General features: G+C 44.7%; 1 long non-coding RNA gene across 1 annotated transcript in view; it reads right to left on the bottom strand.

Annotated features, from left to right (window-relative positions):
* Positions 1-3813: 3813 nt before the first annotated feature.
* LOC121154452 overlaps positions 3814-15443 on the bottom strand; it is a 44284-nt gene continuing 32654 nt past the window's right edge. Inside the window, exon 4 of the long non-coding RNA XR_005883521.1 lies at positions 3814-3965. This is a non-coding gene — a long non-coding RNA (uncharacterized LOC121154452). The remainder of the gene's footprint in view (positions 3966-15443) is intronic.

Raw genomic sequence — 15443 nt, 5'->3', positions numbered from 1 at the left:
AGCCAAGGGCATTAGGCCTCTTTGGCCACAGTAACATCCCCCCCACACATTCGATCTTCTTCTAGGATGACAGTTAATAAAGTCTATATTTTTCGAGTTATCCAACCTAAAACTTTGCTACTTGATGATTCAATTCCTGAATTTGCTTTAGCAGTCTGCCCTCATCAAACGCATGGTTCAGCTCTGCACTTGGTTTGTGGAAGTTGAACATAAGAACACAAAGCATCTACTTCACCCAAGGAACAATCCACTCACACAGGCTTATGAAGTTCCCCAAATTGAAAGAACGTCAGCCTAAATCACAAAACTCCTAATACGTTTAAGCAAAAATGGAAATTGTTTCACTGTGGAGAAGTGATGCACTGTAGCTAGCAAGCACAAAAGTAAAGCCTCCTGAACACCACACCAGTATCTTATGGAAAAATATAAATGATTTCATTATAATTTACTTAATCTTCAGATGAAAAATTGTGCTATATTAACAACCATGATGTTAGTCTTGTGAACGTAATATCAATATTGGTAGTGCATAGTCAAATATCAAACAATGACAAAACTTGTCAGCTACTAGAGAAAAGGTTCCTAGTTCTTTGTACATTTAAAATGCCTTTGAAGAAAACAATATTTCACAAGAGTATATGAAGTTCATGTTTGCACACCCTTCCTTTGGTAAAACGCACTTGACGATCGTATCCACAGTGTGGAGCTTTCCCACACCATTGAAGCTGACTTGTTTCCAGTTGTATTGTTGTACACGTTGCTACAAGAATGCAAAAGCTTTTAAGCAAAACTTGGCATCCCTGTGGATGTGGACCTGCTATGTGAGGTCATGCTATTGTTGACAGTATGACTTCAGCAAATAGGAATTTGTATCCTGCATTGTGCAAATGTCAACAAAATAAACAGAATTTTTTTTTAAAAAATTGTAGTTTTTCCACTCAACTTATTTAAATCAACCCACTGATTTGTAAAGTTCCTTGAAAGTGGGTCATCTATCTTTGCATTCTTCACATGACTTAAGTTATAGATCCTAATTCAAATGCAAGCACCCGTGCACATACACCCATACGTGCAAGCAGAGACACTCATGGTGGACGTGATGAAGCTGCACTTCTAAGTAGACTATGCCGACTTGGATGGGGAGAAACTCCAACAGGAGAGAGAACTTCATCTTCTATTGTACTTCTACAAACGAGAACAGCAGGAGCCACGGACTGGGGAAAGCAGTCACGGAGGTGAGCCAGATTCCTCAACTCCAGAGCCACTGCATTATGTTGATTTGACTTGGGCAACTTGCCTGAAAATTGCAATTAGTGCAGAAAAAAGCCATTATGCTTCATTTTCAGACCTACCAGATACTCTACATGTTTGCAAACTTGGACTAAACTTGAAATTTTTATTTGTTTTGGTGTGTACCACACTAACCAACTTTACATTCCAATAAAAAGATGTTCAACTTGGAAAAAAAATACAAGATAGTGATTGATCACCTTAACTGTCTGGTTCTGCTGTAGGACGATATTCGATGGTAGAATGGAAGTGAAGAATGGCTGATTGGATGAAGAGTATGAGAGAAAAGGAGAGAGAGCTGGGATAAAGCTGGTATTTCTCAACTTTTAGATGCTGTAACAAAACACATAAGGAAATCTAGACTTTTTAAAGAAGAAAAGTTGATTCTTGCTCTTCATTTGGAGGTTCACAGGCCAAGGTGGGAGGCCCCCTTGCTTAGGCCTCTGGGGAAGTGTTGCTGCTGGTGGGGGTCCTTAGGCAGCAGGCCGCCAGAGAGAGTGGGCTGCGCCAGCTGGCTTCACAAAGCCACCTTGGCCGACCAGCAGGCTCCACCCTATCTAGCCACACCCTAAACGGCCATCCCTAAGTGCCTTGATTGAATTAAGTTTCTGCCCTCTTGGTACCATTCACATTTGAGAAGGTAATCCTAACTCCTGAGTTCTGAGGGACAGATATTCAAATCCTAGCACAGCCTTATCTATTCTGAGAAACTTATAGATAGGGTTAGGATTTTCCAAGGCAGATCTTTCCCCAGATAAAAGTTATAAGACTCTACCTCCCTTTCTCCCATGAGGCTCTCCGTAAGCTTTGAAGTCAGTTATTCAACTGATGCACTTGACATTGACCATTTCCCCGATATTTTGCTCTGGTAATCCTGGTGCAGTCCCATCAGTTCTACTCAGGCTGAAAACACTGGGTTTTGCACAGGGAGCCCATCTAAATCCTGCCACAGACGCTCTCCGTCCCCACCTCAGAGGCAAGCATGAGAGCTTTAATTTACTCCAAACTGTTACTGTTTGTCTACAACATTTGCATGATTACAAATCTGAAACAAAGCATTGCTCTTTTTCAAAATTTATTTTGACCTTTTCATTGGTCAGTGAGTTTAAGTTTTGGGACATTATTACATGTTGTATTATTTTGTTTTAAATTTCAGCCACTTGTAGAACACATGCTCAAAGTATTTTGAAAACAAAAAGAGGAGGGGAAAAACAACTTCATAACAAGGAAGTGAGCGTTTCTATATTAGGTTAGGCACTTGGTAGTGGGAAAAGGAGAGTCAGTTCAAATGACTCAATAGCTTCTTTTTGTTATTTTGTCTGATGCCTTCCTAATGGCCGACTCAGTGGAAGAATGTTGCACAAGACCTAAAATTCTCCCTGGATATCGCCTCAGATTATCTCAAAACCAAAAATTAGATACAGAAGTTTCTTCTCATATGCAAATGGAACACCTGTCTAGACGAATGTGCAATTTTAGCCACAGGCTAATGTTGCTAATAATATTATACTCTTGAAAAATTTATAGTAGACCACCAAGTACAAATTACCTTAAAATCATATAGGACAAATGCAGTTGCAATCACCAAGAAAATAAAGCATAAATAATCCTGAGTAGTAGAGACATGTGCATGTATGTGCAAGTGTGGATACACATGCACAAAAGGAATAAAAAAAACACCCACAAAACAAAAACGCAGCTCTGCATGAAAAAACAAAGTCAAATTTCACACGAATGGGTTTGTGTTGAACTTATCAGCACAACAAAATGCTATAGGCAGACAGCACTGGAAATGTGTTTCTTACCACACAAGAAGCTGATGGCCAGGGTCGCGGTGCCGGCTGGTCCCTGGTGAGGACTGAGTTTTTGGGGTGCAGATGGCTGCATCCTCACATAGCGTGTAAAAAGGAAACAGGAGAGCAGGCAGTGCTGTGGGCTCTCTTCTCATCAAGGCACTAGCCAGGGGAGGTCCTGCCCACACGCCTTCATCTAACCCTAATCACCACCAACAGCCTCATTTCTGACCGCCATCACATTGGGGCTGAGCATTCCAAAAGGCAAAGTTTGTGCGACACCAACAACCGTCCATAACAGTAACTAGAAGAGGACAGAGACCCTCGGAAGCGGCTGAAGGCAGCATTTGACATGGGGAAGGAAATTGAGCTGATTGGACTAAGAGCAAAAACTTCCAAAGTAGGTTCAATTACAACAACCAGGGCTAGATAGATGTTTGTGAGGCCAGCACAAAATGGCCATTAAAAGTAAAAATATATAAAATTTTATCAGTTCTGCTGCATGCTTTCAATTAATCATGGTGGTTATTACTTTGTTATTTGTCATTTTAAGTACATTAAAATTTAAAATTTATAGTACTAACTTGATTTGTGCTGTTTTCTCTGTATAAGTATCAATTCAAAATGCACATGTAAGAGCATTAACTCCTATGCAGAATTCCGAGAAATGACACAATTTGCATTTCAGACTTCATTCACACATGGGCGTTTCACTGCTTACCAGTATAGTGGAAACACTGTGCAAACCGAATTCAGATGTGTTTTCACTTTTTGATGTGCACACACTCTGCTCTTGCTGCTTGGAGAATAACAGATGCTGCATGCCTTTGCCCCAGTGTCATCATGATCAGCACAGGTTATTGGGCAATGCCAGGAAGTGATCTGAGAAAGAGATAATGCCAAATGGTCTCTTGATCACTTATGTTTCTTGGCATTTCATCACTTCTTTCTGTAGCCAAAGGCAGTCCTGGCTCCCAGGGTGATCTGTGCTCTTGCTTACTAACTTGTAGACACACATGCTGAGCTCACACTTACTGTGAGTGCTAGTGAAGACCGGCGTGCTCGTGCCCATGGAACTCCCAAGAAGTACAAGCGTAAAGGAAAGGAAGGGTGGTTGAACATAAATGCTGCACATACACCGTCCAGTGCCTTGCTCCATCACACTTTGATTGCAAAGCACAGATGCAAAAATAAAAGGAATGAAGACTTTCAAGTATTGGATCAAGCAAGAGACCCCTCAAAACATGGGATCCTGTACAACCATAAAGCTTGCACACTGTGAAGTTGGTACAGGTGGCAATGCTGATATGCAGAGGGGGGTTTATCTGAAAGGCTCGCTCCAGAAAGGTAAGGGATTTGGGAGAGCAACTGCTGCTCATGACCCTCTATCCAAGCCAGAATCCTCACACATCTACCCAAGACAGGGACCCTAGAAGAGTGTCATGACACACATCTCTGACACTGCAAGATCATACCAGCCTTGAAAAGGGACATTGTTATATATAACATCCTTGTCTCCCAAGACTTAGTTGCACATGCTACATTCTCTCAGCCCCATGGAACATGGATGACCCAGCAAGTGAAGACGGGGCTAGTCGCCTGTCAACCCGCCTATGAGCTATCTGGTAGTGCTGTGTTCTTTGTCACAGCCTTCATGATAACAAAGGCGCCTTTCTATAGTACTATCAGAAAAACAATTCACAGTGCAAACAAGTTAAACAACAATTGTAATATGGAATTCAAACTGTGGAAGTTAAACCTGAAAATCAAAGTATATGAAGGAAATGACACTAACTAAAAAGTTTGAAATGACAGACAATATCCATCAACACACAGTGGAACACCTCACAGGACGTTCCAACGCAGGCTTCGGAACCACACTCCCAGTGTTCCAGGACAGTAACTGGGACCCAAGAAGGTACCTGAGAACTGATGTTTCCTTGAGCCAGCTACTGGTGAGTAACATTTATGCATTAGTCCTGCATCATCTGTTAAGATGAAGTGGAGAGCTGTCAACACATTATGTTCCCAGCTTGCTCCAATCAGCCAGTCTAGGTTTACTGAACAGTAAGAAGCTTCCAGTCTATGCCTGGACGGAAAGGATATCTCAAGAACATTGACCACCAGCAAGCAGGGAGCCATCTGACCTCCCAGGTGCAGGCTTCTCTCTTCTCCCTCTGTTTACCAACCAACGCTCAGTAAGGGCACAGGAAATGTGTGCCAAGAGAAGGTGGCAGAGGAGGAAGGAGGGACCCAGTGGGATAAAACACAGTCGCTCACAAGACTCAGCGCTGAGTACTCATGTTTCCGTATTATTTTGCCATTCTCTGAAATTCCCCACTTCCCTTTTCTTAGGAAGAAGTTGCTCTGTGTATAAAAGTGGCCGGCAGCGCAGGCTATGCCCAGACAGAAGAAAACAACAACCCCAAATGCTATTCTTAACAGTTGATGTAAGCAGGATGTGAAGGATATTGTTTGAAAAATCACATCACCCAACAAAGCAAAATCATCTAATCCAGGTTGTTATTTTGGGGCTTCTGACACTGACTCACTACACTACAAGGATACTTCAAAATGTTTATGAAAAAAATAGAATTAAAAGAGCAATTATGGGGCTGCAAAAACACTTCCAAATTCAGGCAGTTTCTTTTCATGTTCTCTATTTGTCATGACCTTGCATAAACTCCTCATTTTCAAACCAGCCCAGACACTCTTTTATTTTTCAGTTTTCTTAAATTATTTATGTCCTAACTTTGGGTTGAAGTAAGGTCCACCACTTGGATTTAACTCCGCATGTGTTAGGCATGACAGCTTTCAGGGTCATTTTATAAGCACCACCCCAGCCGTCTCTTTACTCCAACCTGAACAACCTCACCAGGAGTCCTAACAGGTGTGTGCCCATGGCGCCCACACAGCCCACGGGACTGCCCACGGGTTATACACACCTGCTCCTAGCTGCAGCCCTCAAGTTAGCCAGCTGTCAGGAAAGGGCTTTGTTTCGTTGCATTGTTTGCTTTTCCCGCTGCTCTGATAGTTTTCTGGCAGGTATAAGAGGCATGGTAGGTACTGACTCTGTTGAGGTTTGTACTGAATAAGCCAAACTAGGAGCCTTCGCCCAGCTCGAGATCACTGACTCCCCACTGGCTGATGGCTCAAGACGATTCATCCTCTGGGGACTGAGATGGAGAGTGGGGAACCTTGGGATCTTATTTTATTTTCCGTTTAATGAAAACAATAACCTCTTTATAACAAAGTGGTTGCATCAAGAACTTGGGACTTTGCATAATAGCTGGTCTTTTCAAAGACTGCTATTTATTTAAGTTTTAATATCTGTCAGCCAGTGCCTGGAGCTTTTTTTTTTTTAATTCCATTTTATGACATAGTTTCATAGGCTCTGGGATTCACCCAACCTCTCCCTATGCCCTCTCCCCATGTTGGATTCCTTCATATTGCTGCAGTAGTACAGTTCATATCCAGTCACGATTCCTTCACTGCGAGCATGTACCATGCATAGAGTCCAGCCTTTTACTGTCCAGATAAATTCAACAGTTTCCTTGGGAGACCATCCCTGGTCTGAAAGTAGAGCTGGCAGAATATCATCCCCTCCAATGAAAAGCCACAACATAACATCAACAATTTATAACATCATGGAGTTAATTGACATGGTATTGAGTGATCAATATGTTAGAAAATGTAAGTTCTTAACCACATCCTGTGACTATTTCATTGATATTCTAATTTTAGTTTATACACAACTTGCTGCTATACGCCTTAAAACGGTTATAGGGTATACTATTCAGCTGTCTTGTGTCTATTTTCATTTTTATATTTAGCAGCTTAAGTATTGAAGCATGATTTTAACTGAACTGGAGTGCCTGGAGCATTCTTCCAACGACCCTGGAAGATAGGGACAATACCTCCCTTTAGGTTAAAAAAAAACGACAGCTTGGAGAGACCAAGTGATGCTCCGCATTGGACAAGGTCCCAGCCAGTTCTCTTTGTCTCCAAACACTAGAACTGATGCTCACTAGATACTTCATATTAATCCTTCTCCGTGTATCATTTTTATAAAACAAGAAAGAAAAGCATACCAAAAAATGATAGAACATGCCCTAATCAATCACATAGGGAGATTGAGAACGTGCTAGACCCAAACCCAGCGCCTCCAGGTCCCACCCCTTGCCTCTTCCTTGTCTGAAACAAGCACGAATCGGTGGAACTAGAGTTCTGTGAATGAGTGAGCAGATGAATGGGTCCTGGTGTAAAGGCACTGTGCCTCAGTGGGGGGGTGTGGACCCTGGAGTTGACTGCCTGAATGGTAAATCCTAGCTCTGTGCTCACCTCGCTGTGTGACCTGGAGCAGGACACTAAACCTCTCTGTGCTTCCATAAAACAGATAACGCCAGTGAGCCATTCAAAGGGCTATGACTGGAAGCATGCTAGTCAAAGAGTGGCATTTTTACCAACAGCCGTTGTACCTAGAAAGAGATAGCATTAATCCTTTCTCTGCTTTGTTTTTGCTTTTGTTTTTTGATGAAAAAAAGGGAGAGGGAGGGAGGGAGGGAGGAAGGAAGGAAGGAAGGAAGGAAGGAAGGAAGGAAGGAAGGAAGGAAGGAAGGAAGGAAGGAAGGAAGGAAGGAAGGAAGGAAGGAAGGAAGGAAGGAAGGAAGGAAGGAAGGAAGGAAGGAAAGGGAGAGAGGGAGAAAGAAAGAAAATGAAGGATGTGTTAAGCATGAAGGTTCTTGTTTTCCTCCAACAGAATCTGATGAGCTTTTAGGTCACTGGGATTAGCTCAGGGAACAGGTGCGATACTAACTAAAGAAATTAGGGTAAATGGCTAATTAAAGCCTTGGAGACAACTATTAAACGAGCAGGCCACATTTGCAACTTCCAACTTCCTGCCTCTCAGGAGTTCTGAATCTTCTGGAATTACTCGCAGGGTGGGGAAGGGGGTCTAGAACAATTCTGAGCTGGAGGGGGAACAAAGTGTGAAGTCTAAAGCTGACTGAGGACGGAGATCCAGTTGGGGTTGATGGGAGAGAAAGTGTCAGTGATCAGGCACTGGATGCATGGTGGCAACGTTAACCCGTTCAAAGCTGCAAGACGACACGGCACTCAGATCTCTAAAACCTGAGCACAGGCCAGCGCTGAGGACTGCACAACCTGGGCGATGTGGCTCAGACTGCTGGGCTGCATGCTGAGAAACAGGTAAAATGGCTTGTCCATCTCTCTTTTCCACCCTTGGGCAGCTGGTCACAGGTACACATCCTGGTCCTGGTGGAACGCTCAGACTGAGCAAATCAGTAACAAATCAACAAGAGATCTCCTTGCAACTACAAGACGAGGTCGTTTAAGATTTATAATTCAGTGTTATTTCATTGAATCCAGATTTGCTTCTGTTCTATGCAACTGAACTAACGCAAAAGAGCAAGTAGGGTGCTGAGGTTGATACCACGACACCCAATTTCCCACTGGTGCAGCAAGATGGCCTCATTTTGCAATTTTTGCTGAAAGCTGTGATAAGTCTTAACTTTAACACACATCTGTGTTAATCAAATGGGTTATGATTATTCTTTGTGAGTCCCAAAAGAACAAGTTAGAAAGTAGAGCACCATCTCTACTGTTGACCCACAGTGACTGATGCGGCTAAGGGGGTGATGGGCCCCAGTTTTCACCCCTCATGGCAGGTTAATGTTTAATTTCTTGAACTTTCTTTCACTGGATAAACAAGAGTACCAATCTACTGGTTCGCCTGCCAAATGTCCATTGAGGCTGGAGATAGGTCAGGCCATAGCCAGCAGTCAGAAACCCAATCCACATCTCCTGTTTGGGGAACATGAACCCCGAGCCACCACCTGCTGCCTCCCAGCGTGTGCAGGACCAGGAAGCCGGAGCCACAGCAGAGCTGGACCTTGAATCCTGGGGCTCTGACATGGAATGCAGACCTCTCAGCCACTAAGCCAAACATCTGTCTCCAGGCTTGCTTGCTTCTCTTCTTTCCTCTCACTTGAAACTGCTCTGTGGCAACAAGATGAAAGCGTATTTACTTTGGACTCCTCGGTTTCTCCAGAATAAGAAGAGTCCCTGGATAACAATGACCTTTTTATCATCACCAGTGCTGTAGAGTTTGGAATTGTTCTGTTGTCAACATTTGTCACTTTATTTTGTCTTGTGGTTTGGTTGGGCAGATTTTAAAAATTCAACCTTTGCCACTTTATTTTGTCTTGTGGCTTGGCTGGCAGATTAAATAAAACAAGTTTAAAAGGTACAATAGTGTGGGAGGCTAATTTCTAGTTGAGAGTCAAAGTGAGCCTTGGAAAGAATTGGAAGCTGTAAGGGGTCCCCTTGCACAAGGTTCTGGAGAAATCATCAAAGACAAGTGGCTGAAGTCAATACAGAGTCAGGGGTCAGAGCCAGCTCACTGCTTCACTCTCAGCAGGGAACCTCGGGCAGGGAAGTGGCAGGAGTGGGCACCAGCGCAGGAGTCACTGTCTGACGTCAGGCCTATTGAGTTACCAAGAACACCCTGCAGCAGGGCGGTGTTGGCCTAGGAAGAAGGCCCTCTCCAATTCCTTCCCCACCTGAACTCCCTGCTCCACTTAGTTGAATTAGAAAAAATCAAATGCATTAATGCTGACAAGCATGCGTCCAATCGTTGGAAATTACAAAGGCTTACATCCTTCCATTCTAGTGCTGGAATCTTCCAGAGGGGACAGGAGAGCAGAGCAGCTGCTGTTTTCTTCTCTTCCTAGAGGCCACAGTGGAAAGACATCTTCTAAGCCAACACGGCTGCCACCTGCTCCTTAACTGGAGAAAACTCTTGTAGTGCATATTTAGTGATCATTTTGTAGGGTATTCTACCCCATGGGGTACACTCCTTGATTTGCACTTACCTAGCAGTAAATGGTGCCCAAAGGGGGGGGGGGCTAGTGCCCAAGGGCACAGAGCTGAAATTTGGACCCAGATTGCGGTTATAACCATCATTTTGTACTAAGAGTCATCACATTTTGTTGGAACCTTTTTCAGGCTACCTAACACCACTCCCCAGCACCATGGATTGTCATTTCCATAACAGCTCCATGTTAGTGGGCTTTCCCCCTACCCCCACTCTGAGTGCTCCCAAAGCCATCACACCAATGACTGCTAGTAGGTCATCCATAAGCATTTGTTGAATGAATAAAACAAGGCAGCCAAGAACAGCAAGGCTCAGCATGAGGCACAAAGCTCTCTGTCTCTCTCCCTGCTCCTGCGTGAACTCTCAAGGCTGAGCACCTCTCTTCAAGTCAGCCGAGGAGGACCAAGGACTGGGGCTTGGTCCAGGAATGTGAGCAAAGTACCCACGGAAGAATACACATTCCAGACTTTTCAAGCACACTCAGATTAAGATCTCTCATTTTCTATCCATCTGATCTCCAGGCAGGGGGGCACCAAGGCTTACAGTCAAACCCCAGCAAGCAAAGAAGCGTTTTTTGTTTTTTATTCTCTGACTGAATTTAGATGTTCTCATTTTCAAGTCAAAGCATTTCATAAGGTCCTTGAAAATTTGCCCACAGTTTTTATTTGTTTGTTTTACTGATCTTGCTTATTAGTTGTTTCCTTCTGCTAGAATGCTTCACCCCACAAGAATGGCAATTTGTGTCTATTCTCCCATCCAAGTACTAACCAGGCCCGAGCCTGCTGAGCTTCTGAGATCAGGCGCTGGTGGTGTGGCCACAGACAACGGCAATGCGTGTCTATTCTTTCACAGTATCTACGAATCCTCAGAACAACATCTTGCTCATAATATCTATTCCATTAATACTACGTGGCCTTAGAAAGATCACAAATCTTAAAAAAAAAAAAAAAAGTCTTGCAGCAAAATACACTAAAAACAAAGAAAAAGCCTTCATTCAACCATTTGCTCCCCAAATGGCAGGGCCGGTCCCATAAGAAGCCAGGAATTAGTAATGTAACACAGATATCCCACGGGGTAGCAGTGACGCAAGCCCATGTGCCACCACCTGCCACCTCCCACGATGCTCACAGCAGAGTCCTGCTGAATCAGAGATGGTGGAGCTAGTATTCAAATCAAGGGCTCCGACGCGGTGTGCACACATCTCAAGCAGTGTATTCACCACTGTGCCAAATGCCGAGCCAACTTAGCTTTTTTTTTTTTAAAATGATCTATTTATTTTTGTTGGAAAGTCAGAATTTACAGAGAGAAAGATCTTCCATCCAATGGTTCTCTTCCCAAATGGCCGCAATAACCAAAGCTGAGCCAATCCGAAGCCAGGAGCCAGGAGCTTCTTGCAAGTCTCTCACATGGGTGCAGGGTCCCAGGGCTTTGGGCCGTCCTCCAGTGCTTTCCCGGGCCACAAGCAGGGAGCTCGAAGGGAAGTGGAGCAGCCAGGACAAAAACGGGCATATATGGCATCCTGGCAGACTTTAGTCACTAAGCTACTGCACCAGGCCTACCACTTATCTTTTAATTTCATTTTCCGGTAATGTTTGAAGCACCTTTATATTTTTCAGTGAGTAATCTGTATATATTCCTTAACACAGAATCTCTTTCAGTATTGTGCACATTATTTATAGTATTCCATGTATACCTTTTATCACTCAATAAAAACAAGTTTAAAACCTCAAATATCCAAGGAAAGCATTTGGATAGAGCGACCCAAGGAAGGAGTGGGAAGCGTCTGTGAGGAGCCTGGGCGCTCCAACAAGAGCGACAAAAATGTTCCCCAACTGAATGGTGATGATTATTGCAGAAACACAGGAAAACGCTCAGAAACACTGAAGTGTACCTCAAGTAGGAAAACTGGATGCGATGTGAACTGCTTCCAACGGAAGACTGTTCGCAATAAAAATCACCCCGTTTTGCTAACTTTAAGAAGGCACCAACTTTACTTCTACATGAATTAACCTTAGTTAATTCATTTGATGAGACCACAGGGCTCGGCCCCAGCTTAAGCCGACACAAAGATCTGAATTCCTTTTATGGAAAATCGACAGACAAGAAAAAAGCTAAGCAAATAACAGAGCATTTGCTTGTTGTCAAAAGCAAAGTTCATCTCTAATTGTCCAGGAAGACACATCAAACAACGTCCTTCTGGAGTCGGGGCGGGCTGTGTGGCTCATCCCACGTCCAGAGCCAGGGTCTGCTTCTCAACTCTGCTTGCTGGGCTTGTTTACCAAGCAGGTTAGTGGACAGAGCCTAGCAGAACTTCCTGTTCTTTGGCAGCCGATAGCGATAGTTTCTGAAAGCCACCTCCACAGCTTGTGGGCCAGCTCTGAGTTGAAGGCCTGTCATCCATGCACACATCCACACACATCCACAGATACAGCACAGCATATCACCCCACAAAATGAAACACATATTTTCACTCAAAACTTTTTTCCAAAGAAAAACTGAGGTCTGCAAATGCTTGAAGAGCCAGCCAAACTCGCCTATGCATGGCAATGATAGAATCCCCCTGGACATGCAGTCCTGCATCCTTGGGATTTATCTCGTGCAGCATGAGTATTATGAAAAGAGGGCTATTAGCCCTTAGCATCCCATCACAACCACTCCACGAGATCCCAGGAAAAGCCTGGAGTTTCACAGGCCTGGCTCTCACTCAAAAGCAACTCGCAAAGGATGCGCAGCCTCAGGCTGCAGCAAATTAAAGATTGAATTAAAATATGCAACACTGGCTACTGTCCCAGCACTGCCTTTTGGGGGCTGTGCACGTTAAGGCTATGGCTGCTTTGAAACTGTGGTAAGAGAAAAGGCTAATTAACCATGTCTTTTGGTTCCCCTTAATGTCAAGACTTAACAGTTGCAGGAATTAGAGCTAAACCCCCGGACATCTTATTTCATTTCTAGTCTTAAATTCATGCTAGTTTAGTAACTGAAAAGACTGAAAGGCTCTCGTTGTTCTCTAAAGACGGAAGGCAATGCTAGTGTGCCGATGAAGACCAATCTGCTCTGCGCTGCTCACCAGCACAGTCCTCCTGCGCTCGGAACACAGGAGTGTGCGGTACGCTGTCTCCCTTCACCGCGCCACCTCTCCCTCTGGAGCACAGCTCCAGCCTCTCAATTCAACGCAACAAAGGTCAACCACTTAGTGGTTGATCAATCATTTTTACCTCATCTGGATCCGAGTTCGATTTTCCCACGGCCAGGAAGAATCCTGTGAGGGATGATCATCCACTTACCCAGACTTCCTCATTCGTGTAGGGCAAAATGTGAAGAAAGAAAAAAGAAAAAAGAGCTGGGACCAAGTGCCACAAAGTTTTGCAAAGTTTTGCCCATGGTATCCTTTTTTCTGACAATAAGGGCTCTAGTTTTCAATAGATTCTCAAAAGGGACTTGAAAACCAGGCCCCGCACAATGGCTCCATGGCTGAATCCCCACAAACTCACGCACTTGAAACCCTGTTGCCCAAACTGGTAGCTCTTGGAGCTGAGGCCCCTGGGAAGTCATCAGGGATAGGAAGGGACACAGGGGACACTTGCTTCTCTTTCTGCTCTCCATCAGGTGAACACGAAGCAGAATGCCACTGCCCACAAGCCAGGAAGAGTGCCCATCCCAGAAACTGCCCAGGCCATCACCCTGGTTTTAGACTCAGGCCTCCACAACCAAGAAGTCCATTCCTGTTGTTTGAACCGCCTACTTGGTGAATTTTGTTCTAGTAGTCAAGACAGTGACTTACAGCATCAGCCACAGGAGTCCCAGACTCCAGTAACAAGCAGACTTCTCACATGGCTGGACCAGGTGTCTAGGTGTGGAACCGGAAAGAGACACTGACGATGGTTGGAGAATTCACAGCAGGGATGCAGTGTCCTTGCACAGTGGTGTGCCAGGTGCATCGCCCAGCTACTCGGCATCTTGCACCAGCTTCCTGCTGAGGTGCAGTCTGGAAGAGCACATGTGATGGCTCAGGCGTTTAAGGTCCACCACCGACATGGCCGACCATGAAGGAGCTGGAGAGCCCCGAGGGGAGGATCTCCCCCAACCTTACTGTGTGTGGGTGTTGGGGGGAAGCTCTACATTTCAAATAACCAAAACACATCAAAACGACAGAATTTCTGCCATCTTCTGTTTTTCCCTTTACCTTCTCAGGGTTATTAAATGCTGGAATTCAACCTTGGTTCCAGTTTTCACAGTGTTGCCATTTCACTTCTCCATATTTTGAATGTGTCCCCCCAGAAGTGAGTGGCATATCTGGCCTCTGGCATTAACCTAATCACTCTTGGTTGGAAGAGTGAAGGATGAATCCATGAATCCATTTCAACCCAAGAAACTTTACCCTCCATTTCTGAATGATCCTTTGCCTCCTTACGTTCTCTTTCCAAAGGATTCAGCAAACATCATTTCCCCATTGGGAGCTGAGACAGTTGATGCTATCTCACACTCCAAAGATCATCATATTCACTACGCGTATTTGTCAGATTGGTCCAGGGTGTTTTATTTTCTTTGGCCTTCAAAGGCCTGTGGGCTCAAGAATGGATTGCAGGTGAGCCACGGGACTCCTTCCTGCCTGAAGTACAGGCTGGAGGACTGTGTGTCTGGGTCCCAGTGGGACCCACGTCCTCCAGTGCACCTGCAGGATGTTATGGCCACCATGCTTCCTGCAGGGTGGGGATTTTCTCCCGTTGCCTCTGAGTTGTCACATCTTACTGAGGGATGTGATTGCCTTTGCAATCTGTAATTCTGTAAGAGATGTTTCACTGGCTCCCATCCTCACTCTCCTACATTAGGGAAATCCTACAAATGATCCAAAGCTAGAACTTCTTTTTAAGATTGATTTTACCAAGCCCAGCACAATAGCCTCGTGGCTAAAGTCCTCCCCTTGAATGTACTAGGATCCCATATTGGTGCCGGTTCTAATCCAAGCAGCCCCACTTCCCATCCAGCTCCCTGCTTGTGGTCCGGGAAAACAGTCAAAGGTGGCCCAAAGCCTTCAAACCCTGCATCCTCATGGGAGACTCAGAAGAAATTCCTGGCTCCTGACTTCGGATCAACTCAGCTCAGGCTGTTGCGGTCACTTGGGGAATGAATTATTGGATGGAAAATCTTTCTCTCTGTCTCTCCTCCTCTTTGTACATCTGCCTTTCCAATAAAAATAAATAAATCTTAAAAAAATAAAAAGATGTATTTTACTTACTGGGCCCAGCATGGTAACCTGGTCATGAAAGTCCTCGCCTTGCATGTACCATAATCCCATACAGGCACTTGTTCAGGTCTCGGCTGCTCCACTTCCCATCCGGCTCCCTACTTGCGGCCTGGGAAAGCAGTCAAGGATGACCCAAAGCCTTGGGACCCTGCACCCACGTGGGATACCAAGAGGAAACTTCTGGCTCCTGGCTTTGGACTGGCTCAGCTCTGGCCACTGT

The sequence above is a fragment of the Ochotona curzoniae genome, unplaced genomic scaffold (genome assembly GCF_017591425.1).
Source record: "Ochotona curzoniae isolate NIBS_2020 unplaced genomic scaffold, NIBS_Ocur_1.0 contig_2754, whole genome shotgun sequence".
In the NCBI taxonomy this organism is placed as follows: Eukaryota; Metazoa; Chordata; class Mammalia; order Lagomorpha; family Ochotonidae; genus Ochotona; species Ochotona curzoniae.
The sequence above is the reverse complement of the archived record's forward strand: the minus strand, read 5'-3'. Positions and strand labels throughout refer to the sequence as shown.